The sequence below is a fragment of the Anastrepha ludens genome, chromosome 2 (assembly GCF_028408465.1).
Source record: "Anastrepha ludens isolate Willacy chromosome 2, idAnaLude1.1, whole genome shotgun sequence".
In the NCBI taxonomy this organism is placed as follows: domain Eukaryota; kingdom Metazoa; phylum Arthropoda; class Insecta; order Diptera; family Tephritidae; genus Anastrepha; species Anastrepha ludens.
Genome location: NC_071498.1, coordinates 120,154,039 through 120,177,342, shown reverse-complemented (window position 1 = coordinate 120,177,342; position 23,304 = coordinate 120,154,039). Strand labels below are relative to the sequence as shown.

At 34.8% G+C, this 23,304-nt stretch overlaps 1 long non-coding RNA gene across 2 annotated transcripts in view; it reads left to right on the top strand.

The window, feature by feature from the left end:
* Positions 1–23,304, top strand: part of LOC128855228 (uncharacterized) — a 91,466-nt gene that overhangs the window by 53,766 nt on the left and 14,396 nt on the right. The window contains exon 3 of one of the 2 annotated variants that reach the window (XR_008453701.1): positions 12,054–12,202. The exons of the other annotated variant lie outside the window; for it this stretch is intronic. This is a non-coding gene — a long non-coding RNA (uncharacterized LOC128855228). Of the gene's footprint in view, positions 1–12,053; positions 12,203–23,304 lie in introns of those variants that run through there. 2 annotated transcript variants of the gene reach the window in all.

The following is a 23,304-nucleotide window of genomic DNA, read 5'->3' as shown; positions in this document are numbered from 1 at the left end:
GAAGTCTTTTGGCTGTAAGCCGTTTTTGTTTTTCTTCGTTTTTTCTTCCTTTTTTTTGTTTGCCGGATATTTGAGACTATTTACACAAACAGTGGCTGATCTGTGGTTGCAGATGTCGAAACATATGCGAGTGATGATTTCCTATAGAATTTACAAACTGTTGAAATGTCGTTTTTGACTGCACATAAATTTTAATTTCTTGAAATTCGTGTAATTTGTTGCATCAATTAAATATGTGGGTATGTGTGTGTGTGTGTGTGTACTTGGGCGACAATAATTGTTTAATAGTCATACGTGTACGCGGCGCTTACAGTACTAAGTAATCGTCACGAACTGCTGTAGTACTTGGAATTGCTATTGGAGGAAGATTGCGGTATTTTTTTAAATTTTTTATTAATATTCATAATTTCCGTTGAGAATAGTTAGAGGTTAGTCAGCTCATATATGAAGCTGTGTATTTGAGCGCCATACATATATGCTAGATACAGTTGTGTTCAAATAATAGGAGCGCCAAGAATTACTAAGCTTTAACAAATTTGTTTAATACATTTTTTTATTTTTTTAAATTAAAAAAACAAATGTTTTTTTTTCATTAATTTTTTTTTGTGTTTTTATAAATCAATCAAAACGGAAAAACTTAAAGTTCAAACCTTTGTACAAAATTCACACAAATTTTATGAATTACAAAAAAAATACAACAAAATTTATACATTTTTATTCCCAATTTTTAGAAAAATTCTGGTTATGCAGTTTAAAAGTCCAATATATTCTGTTGTAGTATTACAAAGGGCAGGTTTCAAGTGACAAAAAATTCTTTTGCATTTCTGCTAATTCACAAAAATTTTAAAAATTAAAATTTTATAAATTTCAAAAAAAAAAAACAATTTACACTTTTTATTGATAATTTAAAAAAAATTCAGGGCAAGTTTCAAGTGACAAAAAACTCTTTCGGGTTTTCCTCAAATTTTCAAATTTCACATAACTTTTATAAATTCAAAAATAAAAAACATCAAAACTTCTTGCTTTTTATTTTTTGAAAAATCACGAAAATTTTATGAATTTCAAAAAAAAGAAACAAAAAACATAAAAAATGTCTTACTTTTCATTCCAAATTTGTAAAAAAATTATAGCTGTACAATTTTATAGCCCACTCTAGTTTATTATAACAAAAGGTCAGTTTCAAATAACAAAAAATTCGTTTGAATTCTTGAAAATTCACAAAAGTTTTATAAATTAAAACAAAACAAAAACACATTAAAATATCTAATATTTTCTTTATAATATATAGAAAAAATCTGGGTAAGCAGTTTTAGAGTGTAAATTTCAACCAACAAAAAAATGTCGTTGATTTTTAAACTTTTTTCGCTGAGGCTTAACACCTGATTTTCTTTCGTATAAAACATTTTCGAACTTCTGCTTTGTATAGAAAGAAATTCTCAGCATTGCATGCAAAAAAAATTGTCAAAAATCAACGCAATTTTTCAACGACTTCGAGCTTTCTTTTTATTAATCCAGGTAGGTGGATATAAATGGATATTGATAATTATGGTGCGACAGCTGAGAATGGAAATGTGTTGACAATCTGTTCCACAAGGCTTGGCAAGTCATCATGAATCGTTTAACGCCAGAACAACGCTTCCAAATTGTGGAAACGTACTTTGAAAAAACAAAACAAAAAACGTCCGTTCATTGAGCGAAGTGTTGCAGAAGACAGCGAAATATCGATTCGTCGCTATTCTCAAATTTTTGTCTTGCGTGCCTATAAAGAAATTGAAGCCAAATGACCATCGTTTGCGTCGAATTTTTGCTCATTGGGCTTATTTAGATTTCTTATTCAGGTTTATTGGAAAAAGTTGTAAAAAATTGAACTGCAACTCGTAGCCGCGGCGAACATATGCCGAATATCGTTTTGAAAAAATAAATGCCATGTAATTATCTGCCTACCAGATTATTAAAAATTCAATCCAACAATTTAGGTTTTTTTATTATTATGTACTTTCAGTTTTCAAGTTCTTAAAAAAACACCATTTACTAACAATATTTCTGTTTTATATTATCATTTTAAATCCTCGAACTCCCAAAAAACACGCTTTGCTAAAATTAAATGGTCAATGAAACTGCACACCTCGAATTTTTCTAAAGACTGACTGAAAGTTGAAAATTTTGAAGATGTTTTTTTTTATTTTTAAATTTTTATGAATTTCGTAAAAAGTTTGAAGCTTTCAGTTGTGTGGTTTTTGTTGTACCAAGAACTATTCTTCAGAGCAAAAACATAAAAAAATTGAGGAAAAAAATAGCTTTAGCTTCGCGTAATTCGTCACGCTCTTATTATTTTCAATACAGGTGTATACGTCTATGTAATCAAACACTTATTTCTTACACTAATTGCATGAGATCTCTTCTTAGTAAAAGCAACGGAAAGCAATTTCGTGCGTTACTTATTACTATAATTTTTTTTTTTTATTATTATCTGAAGTCGAAGAAGAAATCTCGTACGCGCTATTCGTTAGAAATTCACTAGGCAAACTGCTAATCATTTATATATTACTTTAAAAGGAATAAATTTGTGATTTGACGCAGACGTCACTCTTATCAGTGACTTATAGATAGGGACTTAAGTCTAAATACAACAGCATATTTTCTTCTTTCACAAAGGATATACAAAATTGAAAAATTTGGAGATGTAGTTTTTTTCGCAGTTCATATTTATTCATAAATTCACACAAATTTAATTATTTCACTTGCTTTCATACAAATAAAATTAACAAGTCAACAAAATAGTGGTATGACAAAAGCCCGCATACAGTGGAATTACCTTAAAAAAAAAAATAAAAAAAGCATTGATTCATTTTAAAACCAGTTGTATGGTTCAAGTCAAATTTTTCTTTAATAGAGTTCATCAGGGGGAGATTTTTTTTTTGAAGAGAGTTCAAAAAGTACATTATACGTATACCGATTGTGTAGAAAAAAATTAGGCGATTCACGAACAAAACGATGGCACATTTATATTTTGACAAATTTTCTTATTTTTCTTATCTTTTTCCTTTTTTTTTTTTGAGTGATAACGTCTTATAATTCGCTGTTGCCGGCTGCATGCACCAAAAAATGCGTCGTTAACTTGCTTGAACTGCAAGCGAGAGCGCGGAAGGAACGACAAAGAGGCACAATCGGGCCACGCGTTCGGCAGCGTTCGACATCTGGCTCTCTCCTACTTAAGTGTATGTATATGCGCATATGTATATAAATTCACATATTTGTTTTTGCATATGCCTTCTTCCTGTGTGCAAGGTAATGAACCATTTCTTTGTTGAGAATAGGACGATGATAGGAAAAGTAGGAAATTAAAGAGAGTGTTTTGAGTGTAATGTGTCTTGAAAAAGTTAAATCGATGATGGTGCCTCTTAGTGTTGTTGACTTATTAACGTCTGATGCACAATCGAAATTGAACATATCTTTCATAAATTTGATAAATGTTTCGTAATTTTTCACGTTTGTGTGAATGTAACTTGATCAATTCCATTGCGATTCCATTAACCTTCTTCTCTATATCTTTACAAAATATCTATCAAACAAATAAAATTAAAATTTTCTTTTGAAAAATGCAACCATTCCATTAGTATTTTCTTATGCGGTTGTCACGTTAAACTATCGTCAGTAAACCGACTTTACAACCACTTTTTTTTTCATAAAATAATTATTCATTGTGTAGCCCAATACCATAGAAATCTACTTTCAACACAAAAATTAAAATTTCCCCTACTTCTCATTTTCAACCAAACATTTCGAAAATTTTTAGTTTTAAGTTCAATAAACGATAGGGGTTTTTAATTGGAAATTTTCTGGTATACAGTTTCATAGCCCATTAAATTTTAGTATAGCAAAGTGCAAGTTTAAAGTTTGCCGAAAATTTCGTTGATTTTTTAGAATTATTTTCCTTCACTCTGCTGCATATTTTCTCCATATAAAAAATGTGGTGCATTTGTTTATAAGAAATCACTGAGCATTCCGAAAAAACCAAAAACAAAAAAAACTGCTCACAATTTTTCCAAAAATGTTCTACCATTTGTCACGGGCTCTACATCGACTCATGTCTAACTTCATTAAAATTATTATTAATAAATCGTCTCTTAAAACCATTTAAATGGAATTGGTGAAGCGGAATTGGTAGCTGTTTACGTTCACATAATAATGTATCATCTCGGCGGCCAAGAATTGTGAGTGAATTTCTGTGAAAAAAAAATTGTTTCTTTGCACCATTTGCCATACTCACCTGATTTGGCAGCCTGCGACTGTTATCTGTTCGAGAAAGTGGATTTGGATGATTAAAGTAAAGCGGCTCAAAAGGGTGTGCGACTTCGTCGTGTCTAATGCTAAAATGTCTCTCGCAAGGGGTGTGCGACTTCGCTGTTTCTAATGCCAACACACTCGAACGACCGATTGAGGATCCAAACAATTTATTTTTATTTTTATTTCTTTAACCTTTGCTGCAATTTAAGTTTATAGTAAACCACTTCACGCTCTCTTGCAGTTATGCAATGGTCAAAAGCAGACTCCTCACGCTCTACTTTCATACGCTCTCCTCTATGAGAATACAAGCAAAAAACAAAAAAATACAAATCTACATTTAATTTGAAAACCTCATTCTGCCATAGCTAAGGTAGTATGTATGTATGCTACCATTTAACCTCATCAAATATCCCACGTTTACACATTCGTTTTATACCCTCCATAATTCGTTAACACCTGGGTTGCTCATAACTTTGGTTAATTAACTGGGCCAGATAGCATCTAAATAGCTTTATGCGTTCATTATACCCAACTCGCCCCCACCAACTTACATTGTCAGGATTCAAATAGCTTAATGACAGCTTAGAATTAAGGTAAGACCTTGTTTCCGGTTGCTGCCCTTTGTAGTAATTTCCATAATAGGGTGATAGGAAAAAACATGCACCCCAAAAAATTTCAACCTAAGCGGAAACAAAAAACTGCGCAAAAAATGTTCTATGATTTTAGTATACAAAATAAGCTGGCCGAAAAAGATATCCAACAGCTGAAGCAGGAAAGCGGCTGCCAACCAAATGCGGATAACTACACTCGTGCTAAAAAAATGGGCGAATTTATTTTGTACAGCTGTCATCACATTCTCGGTGAAAAATTAAATAGATTATTCTTTGAAGTGTTCAAGTGTTTGTTAAGATTCTGTTTCAGTGAAGTAAGTAAAGGGATTTTCCAGTTGTGTTTTCAACTTCATTGTATTTGAAATTTGAAAAAGGCGAGCCAAGAAGCGCATTGCATTCGAAGTTCTGTAAAGTAAAAAGGTAGATAGTCAAGGAGGAAAGCAAGAAAGGAGATAAAAAGAGATGTGATAGATTGAAGGCAGAGGCAGAGATACCTAGTCCAGTGAGAATTTCCCAGATTCTTTGGCACATCTGAAAATATCCTCCGGTTGAGATAACGATTATTACTCAATCTCATAAGATCGGAACCTAAAATTCGTAGACTTGCAATAGCACAGGCAGGACACTCACAGCGAAAATGTTCAATGTTATCCACCTCCTCTGAGTAAGACAGTCAAATCGGGTCATCAATGATTCCAATGGTGATCATATGGTGACCCCATGGGTTGTCTATTGAAACAATACCGACCATCAAGCGTACGTCTTTTCTACCAAGAAGTTTGACAGTTTTCTGCTCGGGCTTGTCACAAAACACTTAGCAGTTCTACAGCGTTCTAGACCGAACCATAGCTCTTTATGTAAGTTGCATACATAATCGCTAATCCAATTAAAGATTCCTGCAGAACCAATTCCGATTATTGGCTCTGATCCCTGTGGGGAACTGATCCACAGTTGAGCAATTCATCATTAATTTTATTTCCATGAACACCACATTACCCTGTAATCCATATAAGTACAAGTTTATTGCGTCGTGCAAGATAGGTGAGCTTCTTGATTAATTCTTGAACAATCTTTGGGGTTTGTTTTGCGTCCTCCAGGGCTTTCAGTGCATCCTGGCTGTCACTTCATGTTCAAACTTCAATCTGTTCCCCGCTCCACCTCTTACTAATTATCCGTTCTGGAACTTTCCGAATGGCAAACATTTCCGTTTGGAAAACAGTTGCCGTTTTCTCATGAACAAGACTATGGTAATTTTGTTCGGATTGACGAAAAAACCTTGTCTCGTGCAACAGTCATCGATTTTATATAGAATTCTTTGAACTTTCATATAAAACCTTCTCAGGGACTTATCGGATGTAAGCGCACAAAGATCGTCCGCATGTGCCTGGACATGAAATCCGTGTTCTTGCATCTCCGTCAGCAAAGAGTTTATGACGAAGCACAACAGGAACGGAGAGAGAATACCCCCCTTAGAGCCATCCTTACTGGGCTCTAATATGTTTCTCTACCACTCGTTCTAGACTTTTCAATAACAACGATGTCAAACTTATTGGTCTAAAACATTTAGCTCTTCCTGCTTTGGAAACAAATACTACTCTTACGCATCACCATTGGGTAGTCACATACCATCCCAATGACGAGCAAGACAGGCTGGAAAGATTCTTTTCAAGCACTCAATCAGCTTCTCTCCTCCTTTCTTTAGCATTACAGGTCATATTCCCTCAAGTGCAAGGGACTTCAAGTTATCGAAGGAAGATAAGGAAAAGCTTATCGACTCCTCTGTCACTATTTGACAAACAATATTCCAGCTAAACCTAGAGGCTCTACCATCGCTACAGTTTATGTCAATGCTGCTTTCTACTTCCAGAAGCGTTCTACTACCCGGGAAATGGGTTTCAAGTAGAGCATTAAACGTTTCCGATTTGGAAGTGGTACATGAACCGTCGGGTTTTTGAATATAATCCAGCCTTACTGAGCGGTCGGATTAATGGACCTTAAAAAGTCTAGCTGTTTCCCTCGTTTCTTCGACATTACTACAGACATTTTTACATTTACATACATACATTACATACAGACATTTTAGATTCAAGTTTAGTTTGCTTCACTTTTTTCAGATATTTTCTCTGTGTAAGTCAACGATTGCTGCAGTCAACTTTATTAGTTTAAAGATTATATTTTTATTAAATTTTAATGTAAAAGCAAAGCTAAACAAAAAAAAAATTTCACTTCGAAACAATGCTTCTCTAGCCTTGCTTATTTATCTGCTTATTTAAATATTATTTCAGTTCTTATTCATTGCAAAAATTTAATTATTTGCCTACTAACAGCTGCGACCGTCATATGCCCTCAGCTCTATAATTGAAAAGGCATGCTTTCTTATTATTTTTTTTTAGTTCTGATGAAATTTCATATACCAAGTAAACAAAAGATTTCCTTCAATTTTCAAATACAGGTAGGTTGAAAAGTAGTGAATGCGGTATCAATTTATTTCATTTTGATACTTCATTTTTTATTTGAAGACGCAAACAAAATTATTTCGATCTGTCAATTCATTCTTTCTTTATAAGATTGCGATTATATTGCATAGAGAATAACCGAACTTCAATTTCAGTTTCGGCCATGTTCGGTCACAAAAGTTTAGTTCGCTTTTGGTTCCGCTTCATCATAAAGTTTGAATTAGAGGTGCCATATCCATAACAACATAAATCTGATGATCGAACCAACCCATGGGTAAGACCGTAATCGATTAGAGGTCACATGCCGTAATCATAACCGTAAACGTACAGTTTTGCTTTTAACGTACCCATGAACAGCTGATTGCTGATTGACAGCGTAAAGGTCAAAATAAAGCTGTCCAACACTCCAAGTATATTTTTATATTTAGTAAAAAAGTTATTCAAGAATAAAATTGGATGAAAAATTTTGCGCCACCTTGTATTTATATGAAGATATATCGTAGATTCAGGTTTGCAAAAATACAATAAAATTCGTGTTGATTTTTGAGTGTTCGGATTTCAGAGTCGCTTTTTTATTCATACGAGAGTCGTTTGAAGAGTCAGCACAGGAACAAAAACTACTTAATGGCTTGGAGTAAGCCTTTTTTTCTTCTCTTAGGCTTATGCACTTCGTCTATAGCTGTTTCAGTTTGTTGATCCCTTCTGAATAATAGGATTTGTTCTAGTCTGAAAATTAGCCATTCGTTTCACACGGAAGTGATTCCTCATTTGAATAAAATCTTTTTCCCGCCTGCCATTTCTTCAAGTTGAGAAACAAAAGGAAAATCACTCGACTTCCTCTATTCAAACGGATGCCAAACACAAAATATGAGTATACCGATCTGCCTGAAACCTGGTGTGTGTTTCATATTTCTATTAATTTCAAGTTAAAAAAAATAATTACAGTTTTTACAGACCACTTAAAGTTAATCTGAGCTTAAATTATTACTGATAGTTAATTAAGTGAATTAAAACAGAGTTTAGAAATTTATAAAATTCATTCTATGATACCGAAAAGTCAATTGTCTTAGAGCGCAGGCAATAGGAGCATTACGCGTATAATTCGTCTCAAGAGATCTAGTGGAGACGTGAAAGTGAATACTCCATTCATCCAAGAGCTGCTACATAACTTCGCTGCGTGCCAGCAGTGCCATCTGGCTGACTATGCACGGATTTTTCAAATGACCCTCGTACATGTGTAGGTGTATTTGTGAGTGTTTCAGTCTTTCTTCCTATCTCAGCAAATTTTACAATATTAGTTTTCGCCCAGCCGTCCTTTGAATTTTCAATGTAACTTTTTATTCAATACGAACAACAAGTAAATTGCACCGTCGCACAATTTCAGACAGTTTTTGGCACAAAAAAGGAGAAAATAGTTTTTTATGGCAATCACATGCAACAAATTGGTAGCGCTGCGGCACGGCCCAAAAGCGAAGTGCTCAGAAGATAGCAATGGCCAGTTTTGGTATACACTACTAATACAAAACGGCATACAAGCAACAGCACGTGTGTGTGTGTGTGTGGCTTGTTTACTGGTATGCGATTTGTACACACAAAGCCAAGTGCTTTTGTATATTAACTCAGATATTTTATTCGTATCCTTTAAGCTGGAAGTGTTTCAGGCTCGGGCAAGCTCAGTTGAGTTTGGCACTTAACTTTTCAGCATCACAGCTGGTGAAAGAGAAGAAAATGTGGAAGGTCTAGAATGCACCGAAAGTAGGTAAGGGCAGAGTGTGTAGCATGCGGTAGGTAATCCTGTTACGGGTGTAAAAAGTAATCCGATAAATGCAACATAATACACAAGCAAATAAATACAAGTATTTATATGGTTATATATATACATATATATGTGTGTATGTGAGTATGTATTTGCTTTTGCCCAACGTGTTGGTAGTGTTGCACCGAAATGCTGCTACTTGGCTGGCTGTATTGGTTTCACAACAAACTAAACACGTTTTCCCAGGCGTTCAACTTTTAGTGTACTGGCCATAACGCCACCGCCACCACACAACATTTCCTTCATTCGCTTTCTTCTTTCACGCCTTCTACATACACTCGATTTGCTTAACTGTGCGCACACACTCATGTGTGCATACATACATACACATATTCAGCTCCTTTTATGAGCCATACTCGCTTTTATCCGTAGCCGCCGCCACCCAAAGTGCTGCTTAGCACTTTTTCGCCTGTTGAGACATTCATAAATTGCCTGCTCCTTAAAGTAGGTTTGTTTGTGTGTGTATGTGTGCATGCAGTACTCGTAAGCAGCGACAGCGGCACATTACCGACGCTCCGTTTTGCCATCCAGCACTTTGAGTACGCGTTGCATTTAGAAAATTGCTACTTTTGCAAATTTGCAGACGCTTCGTGTGTAGTGCCAACAGCGTTTACTGTCTCCTGTCTGCTTACAATACTCGTACGTAGCGTGCAGGCCTGCTTTCTCGCCTCACTCTCCCTTGATTGCTTTAAATCCATCTATTTCTGGAGGCAGCATTTATGCATTTATGCAACACTCTTTCAACGTCCTGCTGTGAGTTGTAATCATGTGGCAACCTGGTAGTGCGCGCCCCTTCTCTAGTCCACCCGTCGAACAGAGTGGTGAGTGATTCAACTACTATTAGAGTAATAGATAGTTGGGCGTTCACAGTGCTTGGTTGGTTGCCGCTGCGGCACTGTGCTGTGTGTCTGTCTGTCTACATACCTGCGAACGTTTGGCATGTGATGACAGCCAGCCTGGCCATAGGTTATAATCTATGGCACTAAATTTTTCTTCGTCTTCAATATTCTTTTGATTTATGGTGCATTATTTTGCTCTACTTAGTTGCTACGTCTCCAAATATTGGCTGAGGGTGTGGCGTAGAAATACAGTAAAACAAAACTGAGATGAATTTATATTTTCCGGTCGCTGTCGAATGGAAAATCGCGTTTGCATGTAAATAATTTTATTCTTTTGGCATTGCTACAGTTTATGTGCCGGCACAAAAATTTGTTGATTCTCCTTTTTTTGTTTTTCCTTTTTGATTTCCCTCTGTTGCTAATATTTTCGCTGCTGCCTTTCATGGAGACGCTTCTTGCTTTTGTTTGCTGCTTGCCAACAAATAACCTCGTCTGAATTTGCGCCGGAGTTGGATGAAACTTTTCGCCACAACTTCAGCACTTTGGCTATTTTCACACACACACACACACATATATATAGATGCACGCTAGCGTGAACACAGGTCTCGCCAACGATTATGCAATATGGCAATTAATCAAGAAATAATAAAAACATAAAAATAGTGAAGGAAAATTGCAAAATAAAGTCACCGCATATATTCGTGGCAGTTCGGCGAAAAACCATAAATCATAACAGAAATTGCGAAATAGTTTGAATACGATTGTTTTAAGGAGGCTTTTGTTCACGAATTCACATAGCATGCAAATATAGCCAAAGGAAAATTCCGCATTAGTGGGCCAACATGAGCTTGGGAGATGTAAATATGTTCGCAGAGCAGTAAAGAACTTACCTATGATTGAACCCGCATGCATTTTTACTGGCCGGCAATCAACAAGCGAGTTGGCTAATTTAATAAACCGTAAAAATACGCGGGTCTTCGCTGTACTCAGCACCGATAGACTACCAAAGCAGTTTTGAAAATAAGGAAGATAATTTAAAAATAGTTTTACTCGCTTTCGATTTTTTTAGTTTTCACAGCAGCTGTGCCAGTAACTGTTCGAAGACACACCCATCGCAAAGGGTGATCAATTCAGAGATATCGTACTTTAAATTGAAATAAAACAACAAAAATTCAAACGGATTAGGGAATCTCTATTATTATTGTGTACAACCATTCATGACATTTATTTTTGTTAATAATCACTTTCAAATGTTGGCCGCAATCCCGCCATCCGTAAACATCAATCTTGAATGACTCGCTAGAGGACTTCGGTCGGTATCCCGTGAATAACTTTAGTAATGTTGTCTTCTAACGGCTCAATCGAAACTGGTTTCTCCTTAGAGTATTTACACTTTATATGCTCCACAAGTAAAAGTCCAAAGATCTGATACCACATGATCTTGGTAGCCAATCCACTGGTACGACACGACGCAGCAAATCCATTGTTTCACGGGCGGTAGTAGCTCCGTCTTTTTAGAACCAAACGTTATGGAGATCACTTCTTAAATTTCCAGGATCAAAAAGTCGTTTATCATGGCGCGACTTGTAAACGTTGTCGAGGCGTAAGCTTTTCCATGATGAAATGTCAACGAATATGCATTTAATTTGACGGTAGTCACGCCTCATCCTGCACCTGCAATCTTACAGCCCTTTACTAGTATACCTTTCCGCTATGCAGTGACCGGTAATAATTTCAGCCAAAGAAGTGGGCGTCCTAAGTTAATGGGCCTCCGTGCTGCGTTCCAAGAGGGTTCTGCCGACGATTGTTAGACTGTTGAAGTTAGTTTGTCTTAGGCCTTAGTTTAAAAGAAAATAGGGGGTGCAATCACAAGATTGGCCTGATATCCAAACTATTCGTGTGCCTCATTCTAAAATGTCATGCCTTTCTCGCCTGCCCAAACTTAAGGGGGTATTCTGGTTTAGAAATTTGAAAAAAATCGATTTTTTTTGGATACTTTCAAATTTTATATCTTTAAAAATATGTCCTTTAACGGATTTTTCAGCATTCGAATTATTTTCGGAGATACAGCGGATTTTGTGACGTGCCGAGTGGAGCGAATCGCACAATGAACGGCAGATGTTGCCGGACGACTTGAGATCGAGACCAGAAAATCTTTTGTATCCCAAACAACCTTTATTTATTCTATACATATATATATACTTTATACTACTATAATATACACCTGGAAATATATCGCCGAATAATCCAACGTGAGTATTAAATATTATGATCTAAATTATTCTATTGGAATTGTTGCTCAAACTTCAAACGCGATTTTCTCAAAATTCCTTTTTTGAGATGGTCGTCATGATATCTCAAGTTCTACTTGACCGATCGCTTTGAAGTTTCATAAGAATTTTTTATTAAACATCTGTCTATCGCGCCTGCCTCGGATTTAAAAAAAAAGTTAAGTTCGAAGTATTTTTAAAAAATTTGAAAAGGTAAAAAAGGGAGTATCAAAATTTTTTTTGTCAAATTGACGTCATTTTGTGATTTTTTTTCTTTGATTTGGCGTAATCTGATAGCGACATCCTAACTAATGAAGAGTTTTTTTAATTTGTTTGTTTTAGACCACTACAAGGGTTGGAATCATGTCAACCATGGAGCACCGTTTTTTATGTAGCCCCCACTCCGCTGGCCTGTAATTCCACGATTTTTTAATTTTTCTTTTTATTTATATTTTTTATAATATACTTTTCCAATATGAATAAAAACCATTAAAAATGGATAGTAAAAATGTTTTTCGTTGTTTTTTATCTTAGTTTTAAAAATAACTAAAATTAAGGCGTGTAAACCAGAATACCTCCTTAAGGGCGCAACTCTCATTGCAAATTTCAAAAAATTATTTTTTTTTAATTTTCTTAGAGCTTATTTATTTACTTATTCTTGGTCCGAGAAAATTGTTTGCCTTAAGTCGAACTGCTGCTGTTCAAATCGAATATGATAATCCAATGATTAATCGATGCATTTTTTATGCAAATGTCTTTTTCTTGATTGACACAATAACCAAGTTTAACAAAGCGCGCCAGTATTTTCTCCCTAGTGCTAATTGGCGCCAATTCACTAAATTAAGTGAAACTAGCCCCTACTCCACCTGATATTTCCAATGAAAATGGAGTCTTCCTTTGTTTTACAACCCCCAGTAGCATACTTTGGAGCGTTTGTGTTCATTCGGACGATATGAGCCAGCCAAAGTAGCCACTGGAACTTTATTCGCTGCGCTATGTCTAGGTCGTCGTAAATCTTATACAGCTCATTGTTCCATCGCAAAGGCCCAAAAACGGTAAATCCATTTGCTAATTAGACGGATTAAACTTCCAAAATATTAATCAATGCAAAACAAATTTTTCCCGAGGACGTCACTTTGATCGCACTTAACTTCTACTTTTTCACATCTTTCACTTCACCTTTTAAGCTCAAATTTCGAACTTTTGCATAGTAGGTGAATCGTTAATATAAAAATATGTAATATTTTGTGAAAAAAGTATAATATATTGAAGATTCCAGATCGAACGAAATCAAAGAAATTTCTGATACTGTAACCTTGCATTGCATGCTAACTTAAATGAAATACTTTTATAAAACCGTTTTTGTATTTTTCTTGTTTTTCGCGCCCAGTGTTTTTGAGCATTTAATTTGTTATTCTAAAGTATTATTATTGTTATTATTAGGTCACATTGAATTGACTCGTATCATACTCCAATGCGGTACTTGACTGCAAGCCTTAATTAAAATGCCTCGTCAGGTATGTGAGAAACCTGTCTCTGGGATGCGGTAACCAACTCTTGTGCAGTCGCAAGGCATTTCAGAAAGAGAGAATGCACTAAAGCAAGCGGCATCTGTTCAACAGGAAATGCGGCTGCATTTTGCTGTTTAAATGCGTATATGAAATTCAAATCCAAGATCCTTGTACGCTGAGCATGGGACACTTTTCAATGAATACAACAACAAAATACTGGAGAAGAATTTCCCCCCTTTTGATGACGACTATGAAAAACGTATTAAATCGGTCAAAATCGTTAAAGCGGTTATAGCGCCAAACAAGAAGAAGCAGATCAGCAGTTTCAGACGATTTTGACGCCTGGGCCCGAATAACATCGCAGAAATAGTGAAAAATTGTAAATAATTATGGCACAAGGCATCGATGTACTTAAACACTTTGTGCTCAAAAACCAATCCTACTTTTTCAAATTAATTTGCTGTCAGCCACTACCATTTCAAGTACCATTAAAAGTTCGATGGCCCAAAGCAAATTGTTGCCATTTTTTCTATAAATTTGTAAATCTCCGCATAATTGCTAGACGTCAACATACTTTGTACTTTATATGTTTTGAATATCAGATACAATGCGCTTATTATGCGCAACGTTTTTATAGCATCCCTGCAGGAAATCCGCTAATAGGAGTTGGTTTGCGTAAAATAAATTTAGAACCGTAACCAATTTGCTTTTTTTTCTTTGGTGGAATTTGCATCTTTTTCGAAACATTTCTAATTTGTACAATAAATTAAACAGCACATTATCCCCAATACGTCGCACAGTGGAACGCGTATGCTTAAAAGTATTGAAAACGAAAGTGGTAAATTTATGATAGTAATAATTTTTGTTTTAAGGACTGATCAGAAATACTCTGGTTAAAGGAGCATAAAGGTTTTTCACAATTTCCTTTTATAATATTTATAAAAAAATCGCCTTCAAATGCTGCATAAATTTAAAAAAATATATTTTTACTTAACGGCTTACAAATTTTTAGATAATTTTTTTATCTGTAATCAACTCCACATGTACTTAGCGCTCAATAGTTTTTCTCATATTTAGATGACGCTCCTTCGTCAAATCGATTGTATGCTGGAAATTCTAAAGGGGTTCCAATTAAAAACATTTCATTTGTATGTGAAATAAGATTGCTTATGGAAGTTTCATTTCAAAAAATGTAGATATAGAATTTAAAATTGTACGTATTGTGGAACTGTCAGTGGCCTACATACAATCTCGTGTAAAATTAGTCACCCTACCAAAATTTATAATTCTGACTTACCTCAATCATATTTGAGACTTGTGAACTAGACGGCTATAGTAGACGAACAGGCAACCAATGGAGCGCTATACTCCGCAACAGTGGAATAATTGTGTCGATTTTTTTGATCACTAACCGATCGGTGGTCTTGGCACAGCGTGAATGTCGACGTTGATTTTTTAATCGTGTCGCGCCGACTGGGAAACATTCGATTCGAACAGATTAGAACCAGACGAGAGAGAATATCGCTACTGCGGCTGCCGAAGTCGTTGAGAACGAATAAGCATCAACCAGATGACGGGCCACGCATACTCAGATAGACCCTAAAGTGAATTTTAGTGAAAGGCTTACACAATTCATTCACAACAGTGCATCAATTAATGCCGGCTGACTGTCAGTCGCATGTGAATTACTGTTAAGCCATCCTCAACCTCAACAACGAAGAGGACGATTTTGAGGCGATTAGGCGTACCAAACCAAATTGCCCAATTTAACCATCCCAGACTTCTTTTTTAATGCTAGTTGAAGTCGCCAGTTTATGCCAACAAATCTCAGATAATCGAGGAAATGAAGAGAACGTTCGCCAGTACTGCGAACAGTTAGCACCTGAAATCTGCAGGAAGTCATGGGAAATGTGATAAAATGGACTCAAATGTGTATCAACACTGGAAACCATTTTGTCCTTTTAACAGAAAACTTGAAAAGGTCCAAAACATTTTTTTGTATTTAGTTACTCAAAAGCATTAATTAATTTTTTATTTAATACATAAATATTGAGGATATGGAAAGTGTTTCCCGATGTATTATTGAGGACAAGCCCACATTTCATCAAAATGAGACAATTTTTAAGATATGGAGTTAAATTTTGTATGGGCAGTGGGCTTGCTTCTGGGCCAGTCCTCACTATGTTCCTGATTTATGCGTTTACAATTAAAATACTTATGCAAATATACTTTAATCAGTAGGCAATTCCTTACCATATTTCATATTTCCTGCGTTAAAATCGCAAGATGATTATTATTTTTGGCCGCCTCTTATATGGGGACGCTACTCTGTGCATTGTATGAGAAGTTCCTTTCTTTGCATTAACTTTTCTACTTTGACACAATCACATCTTGAAGATATGCTCGTATGTCGCTATTGGCGTCACGAGTCGGGAAGTGATTTGCAAGTGTCGAAAATGGAATGGTTCTGAACCAACTCACTTATTAGAGGCTTTAGTTAAGGCTTTACCTGCAGGGATGGAGTTCGAGATGTGTGTGTATGCGCACGTGCTTTTATATACACCTACAATATGTGAATAGCAGCAACGCCCCTAAAAAGTGATTTTTAAAAAATGCAAATTACATCGAAAATGACATCAGGAATTGAGAGGATGGAAAACAAACAATTTACTGTCGTAAATACAAAAAGTTTAACAAGCAGAAATTAGTTTTTTCTTTTGCTTTTTTTCCTGACATACTCAGGTCTTCGTTTATTGCATACCTATGGTTATTTAAATGTAATGTCATTATGTTTATGTCAATATGCTTGTGTGTGTATATACATATCTATACATAAATCTGCGCGTGTACATGATTGCTAACACAGAAGTAGACAAGGAAAAGTGAAAAATGTGTCAATAAAAAAAAGTACCGTAAAATTACATGAGGTAATAGAATATGTTCAATAAAGTACATCTTTAAAAGAGGTGAGCAAAAATATGCCAAGGTAAATATTGTAGAGGGACCCATCATAAACCAATTACACAAATAACTATAATAAAGTTTGAAGGGAATACAGATATAGAAATAATTTGAAAGTGATTTTATTGAAATGCAAATGAAAAGGTGTTTTTTGCTTGCATAAGAAGGCCGGCCTTTCATTTCCTTCTTCAACACCAGCAGGTATCGCATAGAATACTTCCAGGGTCGAAGCTTTTTATTTCTTTAGCAGTTGTTTCTACGTGGCAGATGCCAAATCCAATGTGGGATGTCTTATTTTTAGAACGATTTTTTTCCACTATCACGTCCATTCAACCGAGTTAAGAATCATATTTGCAAATAATAGAAGATGGCAGAAAATTTATTTTGCCATATTCGTTAATATCAAAAAAAAAAAGAGCACAACACACAAAGAACGCAAAAACAAAAACATGCCATAAATCAATATCAAACCAACGAAATTATTTGCAGCAATGAAATGTGATGTTTGACATAAAAAATCATTTCCATAACCTAAATTGCCTGCAGTAAAAATGGTCGAAGTTGGGAAGCATTTCGCCAAGCAGGCATCACAAATTCAAATGCCAAGTATGTGTGCACTCCACACACGCATTGCTGGCGATAATAAATTTTAGCCAAAGTAACTCCCATCAAATTTGATCGCTTTGATTTGTCAAAACCAAGCATTACATAAAAATTGATTTTGGTAATCAAGCCACAGCAGTGGTACCACCAGCAGCAACACTGGCATAGCCGGTGATCGTAGCTAACAGACGAAACGACTGATGAGTGGAAATAAAAACCACAAGTGGTATATTTTACTGCAATAACGGTTAAAATAACATAACATAACATCACATAGGACAATAAGAATTGTAGAGTAGAGTAGAAACTTTGCTTATGAGCGTTTTTCGAAATTTGTGGTATGGTAAATACAATAATAACAGATACATATGTGTGAGTATGTGGCAAGCAGGCAGCAACTAGAGAATAACTGAGCTACATATGTGCATACCCTATACTCAAATGTACCAGCTGAAAACTAGTTCACAACTAGTATGATTCGCATACCCAAATAGTCAGGCAACTGTCGCCTTTCAAAAAATAAAATAAATACAGAAATAAAAGAAAATTCAGAAATAAAATATATTCTCAATTGTCAGATTTCGATTAGAAATTACTAGTTCAAAATAGACAATAACTATACTAGTCCTATTCTGGATCAAAAGAACTAATTTGAGCTTAAAAAGAGGAATTAAAAAATAAAATTAATTTTAAATTGTCAATTTCGATCAGAAATTTATCAGTCTCCTACTAGTTCAAAATAGACAAAAACTATACTAGTCCACTTATTGACCAAAATCATTAGCTTGAGATTAAAAGGGGTAATTCAAAAATAACATAAATTTTTTATTGTCAATTTCGAGCAGAAATATACCAGTCTCAGACTACTTCAAAATAGACAAAAACTAAACGAGTCCACTTATGCACCAAAATCATTAGTTTGAGATTAAAAAGGGTAATTCAAAAATAATACTCGTATTAATTTTCAAATGTCGATTTCGAGCAGAATTATACTAGTTTCAGACTAGTCCAAAATAGACAAAAACTATACTAGTCTAAATATGAACAAAAGCCACTAAATTGAGCTTAAAATTGAAAATTAAAAAATAAAATTAATTTTCAATTGTCAATTTCGATCAGAAATAAACCATCCTCCTACTATTTCAAAATAGACAAAAACTATACTAGTCCACTTATTGACCAAAATCATTAGCTTGAGATTAAAAGGGGTAATTTAAAAAGTAACATAATTTTTTTATTGTCAATTTCGAGCAGAAATATACCGGTCTCAGACTAGTTCCAAATATACAAAAACTATACTAGTCCAATTATGAACCAACACCTTTAGTTTGAGATTAAAATTGAGAATTAAAAAATAAATTTTCAATAGTCAATTTCGATCAGAAATATTCCAGTCTTATGCTACTCCAAAATAGACTAATAAATATTACAAAATTGGCGACATTCCAAAATAAAAATAAATAAAAGCACTTTTCTATGTATTTTATCCAAAAATAAAAGCTTTCAATTACGATAACTAATATTTTTTATCTTTTCCAATAATATTAAATATGTTCGCGAAGCGACGGTATACCTAATCAATTGCATGCAATTTCAAATCGAAGTTAACTAAAATCTTGAAGCCAAATAAAATAGGCATAAATAAACTATTTTATAATCGGTACAAATCTGGTCCCTTTCGGACTAGTCCAATTTCATTTGCGAAATTCTAGTTGTAAACTAGTACTTTTCTAACCAGTTTATTGCTTCACTGCAGTGTGCCAGTAGTATGCACATACCTATACATACATACGTACGTGTGTATAGGTATGATAATGAGGCAAACAGAGAGTAGATTGCGGACCAATTAAGCCGGCATAGAAAACACATTTCCTTCATGGCTGCACTGAATTGGGTCACGCCGCAGCACAGGAACACGCGCGAATGGGAGATGGAATAGTTAATTATAAAAAATGATTGGATTAAAATACAGCCTAGAGCTTTTGAGAGCTCAGAACTGTTTTGTTTGTTAAAAATAGTTGTTTGGAATTAGTCATTCCGCGCAGTATTTTAGAAGACTTTTTTATCAGCGTTTGAAAAATTACCATAAAAAAAACAGTAAATAAAATAAATAAGAAAATTCAAGTATAGAAGAAAGTATCTATTCAAAGTTCATTTGTATGTAGAAATGGTTGCGCATAAATTATAACACGAAGAACAAAAAAATAATTTTTATGACCAAAAAACGCCAAACATAGTAGATAATCCATTTGAAAGTCAACAATAAAAAGACAGCAAAAAAAAACGAACAACAAGAAAGGTGAACGCACTGACAACCCGCACTCGTAGCACTCGGCTCATAGAACACTCGTATGTAGACAAGGTGCTAAGCTCTATAAAGCCAACGGCATTAATAAAACGTAATGTAATAAAATCTTCTTGAATTAAAAAGTATCTAATGTGTGGCCATGTGCCGCTTACGGCACGAAAATAGCGTTCGCCTCTAACGAGTTACATACTTGCATACTCAGACATACCTACATATGTATAGGTGCATACACACAAACAAACCAGCTCGCGTTAGCAAAGCAAAGCAACACAATAAGCAATTAAGTTTTGGTTTTAGATTGTGGTTAAGTTTCTGGAATTCTCAATGCTGTTGCTTACCAATACTTCAATTGGTGAGTCAATCTTAGTATTCCATCCGTCTAAATGGGCCTTATTTGCATGGTAATCCATGCGTACAGCTTCTAGCAACATATTATTTTCCATGTATTCCATACTTTTCTACGAGGGCTCTAATTTAAGTTTTGAATTACAGAGACATCAATGTAAATACGTTCAATCTAACACTGAAAGCGTAACGCTTGACTTTTTTGATGTCACGCCTACACAGAAAGTTTTTTGACACGAGTGCAAATATAAAAAAAAAAGTCGTGCCTTTGTTATATGGAGGAAAAGTGTAACACCTCAGCGAAAAAAATTTAAAAACTTAATATATTTTAATTTAATTTAACTGTATATTTACTTTTTTGCAACAAAATTCAATAAGCTATTATAAAAAACTGCGTCCTAAAAATCTTTCTAGAAATTATAATTAAAACATTTAGAATTAGGATGACAATTTTGTAGAATTTTTCTAATTTTTGTATTGCTTAGTATAAACAATATAAAGTTTGAAAATTGGATTTATATATGTAGTAAAAAAATAAAAAATTTATGCAGTCAAAAAATAATGAAAAAGTAAAAAAAATGGTAAAAACTGGTCAATATAAATTATCTTTCAAAATTGAGGCTTAGACGTCAGTAGGGAATAATTCCTAGACGGTGCCTTTCTCGAGTTAAAGTTCAACATTTGTCAGCTGTATAATTTTGCAAGAAAGGAAAATGTGCTAAAATTATTGAAATTTATTATTAAAATGGTCGATATTTAAGAACAACAAATCGAAAAATCACGAATTTCGGTGAGAATAATCGTTTAAGGGGTTACGCCACTCTAGCTACTGCAAAAAAAAACAGTTTTTTAAGGATTTTTTTTACATTGAAAGAAAGGTGCTAGGAAAAAACTTTTTAAGTATATTATTAAGCATATATTTAAGTGTAGTTACAAATATTTTTATTGAAAAATATTACAAAATGGCGCCTTTGGAGTGAATCTCTGAACGCGCCCTGCGAAAAAGGCACTTCACGGCACGCAGTACAACTGACGTAAATGTCCACCTAAACCAAATTAAAAAAATTCTTCTCAATCGACGTGAGTATAGCTGTAGAAATACGTACGGGATTTTAGAAATATTGAAATTTGTGTATTTTGCAGATGTTTGAAGTCAAAAGTAGAATTTTTCATCTAAAATGGAACCGTTAATTGTTTATAAAAATTTGTCTAATTAATTAATAAAAAAATCCGTACGTATTTCAGTGCGGAATAATGTTCTAAAGATCCTTGTACAATTACAAGTGAAAATATTAAAAATTGTTTGTGTTATGCTGCGTGCAGTTTTGAAAAATCACGTTTTGAGATAAACACGGTTTAAATTTGAAATAGTTGTGTCAGAGACGTCAGAGGCGCTCGCGCAAAAGTGCGAAATATTAGAGATAAACATTTTTTTCACGCATAGGACTTTTTGTTTTATATTCTAAAGAGTCTAAAGCATCTTTTAAGCAAAAAAAAAAAATTTCGATATTTTGAAAATCCTAGAGTGGCCTAACCCCTTAAATCAGTAGACAATTCAAAGATTGGCGAAAAAATTTTAATAAATTGGTTCTGTGGAGTATAAAAAAGGACTGGTAGAATAAAAACTTGACCTTCTTTGAGAATGTTGCTGCTGTAGCGCAAAGTGCTTCTGAATAACCTTCAAAATCGATATCTCGACGTCATCAACTATTAGGTATTCAAGAATCGACTGCTTGGTGGATTTTGCCTGTACACGTGAGCATTTAACTGAGTTCATTTTTCACATACAATATAATAAAAATAGTGGCACTTGAAAGAATATAAATTAAATTTTGCATTATTTATTGGTAAAAAAGTCGGCACACTTATTTCATGATTTTTCGGAGTGCAATGGAGCGCTCATTGCTTGTCTGTTCGTATACTTCAGCTGCTAGTTCACAAGCGTCAAATATGATTGACGTCCGATGCGATTTGCAAAAAATATAGCATCTTCCGATAGGGAGATCAATTTTGCACCACCTTATATAGCAAACCAAAAACCAACTCATTCCGACTTTTGGTTATGAAGCATCATTTCAAAGGGTTTTGTTTGTTTCTCAATCATAATCGCATTTCGCTACTGAACAAATTTCGTGAAGGCCGCCCAAAAAAATAGGTTTTTGCACTAGAAAAAATCCACACTGTGCACGCACAGTTATTGCAAGATCATCATGTAGCACACCCTAAGACTGAAGCATGCTCGGGTCTCATAAATTTCGACTCCATTCATTCAATATTTCATACTTACTTGACTGTTTTAAAACTTGAATCTGCTACTCTCTCAGAGCTCTTGACCAAATAAGCATCACGAATCTATGAAAAGACAAAAAAAAAGGGATTTAGGGAGGGTCTAAGAGAAACCCCTTTTCTTGCCCTTCATTTAGAAGAAAAGACTAATTATGAAATATTTCTCGCCCATTACAAATATTAAGAGGCGTAGGAGGCTCCAGAGATTTAGAGAGTTTTACATCGACTGGCATTATAAACTTGCACAAAAGCAGTCGATGTTAAATAAGGTTAAGCACCCCGTGTTACTCATTGGCTCTATACTTCTGTAATTAGGCCAATCTTAATATATGAAATACTTGTATGGTGGTCAGCTGCTTAAAAGCCGAGTTGCGCTAAAATCATGAGTATGCACCTCTGGTACTTTAACGACTTGCCCAAAGGAAGCGCTGGAAGTGCTAATCAACTTGCCTGCACGAAATCTTGTAGGGAAAAACATAACCGTCGTTTCGGGCATACCGTGAAGAAGAGAGTGGCAAATACCAAAGCCAACGATGTATTTTTATACAGATGCTTCCAAGCTAGTCGAAAAGTTTGGCTATGGAGTATTTTCGAAGGAATTATGACTGGAACTAGCTTGTGACATCGGCAACGAATGCAAAGCTACAAGCGTTTATAAACAGATGTCTGCGTAATATACTTAAGATATGATGGCCAAGAGTTATAACAAACGAGTAAAATAAAGAAAAGAAAATATGGATGGATAGGGCATAATCTGCAAAAGCCTTATGAGGAAATACCGCATGCCGCTTTGACTTGGAACCCGCAAGGAACGAGAAGAAGAGGCAGACCAGTGATGACTTGGCAAAGGACTATCCACAATAAAAATAAAAAATAAATAATTGGCGCGTACACTTCTGTTAGGTGTTTGGCCGAGCTCCTCCTCCTATTTGTGGTGTGCGTGTAGATGTTGTTCCACAAATGGAGGGACCTACAGTTTCAAGCCGACTCCGAACGGCAGACATTTTTATG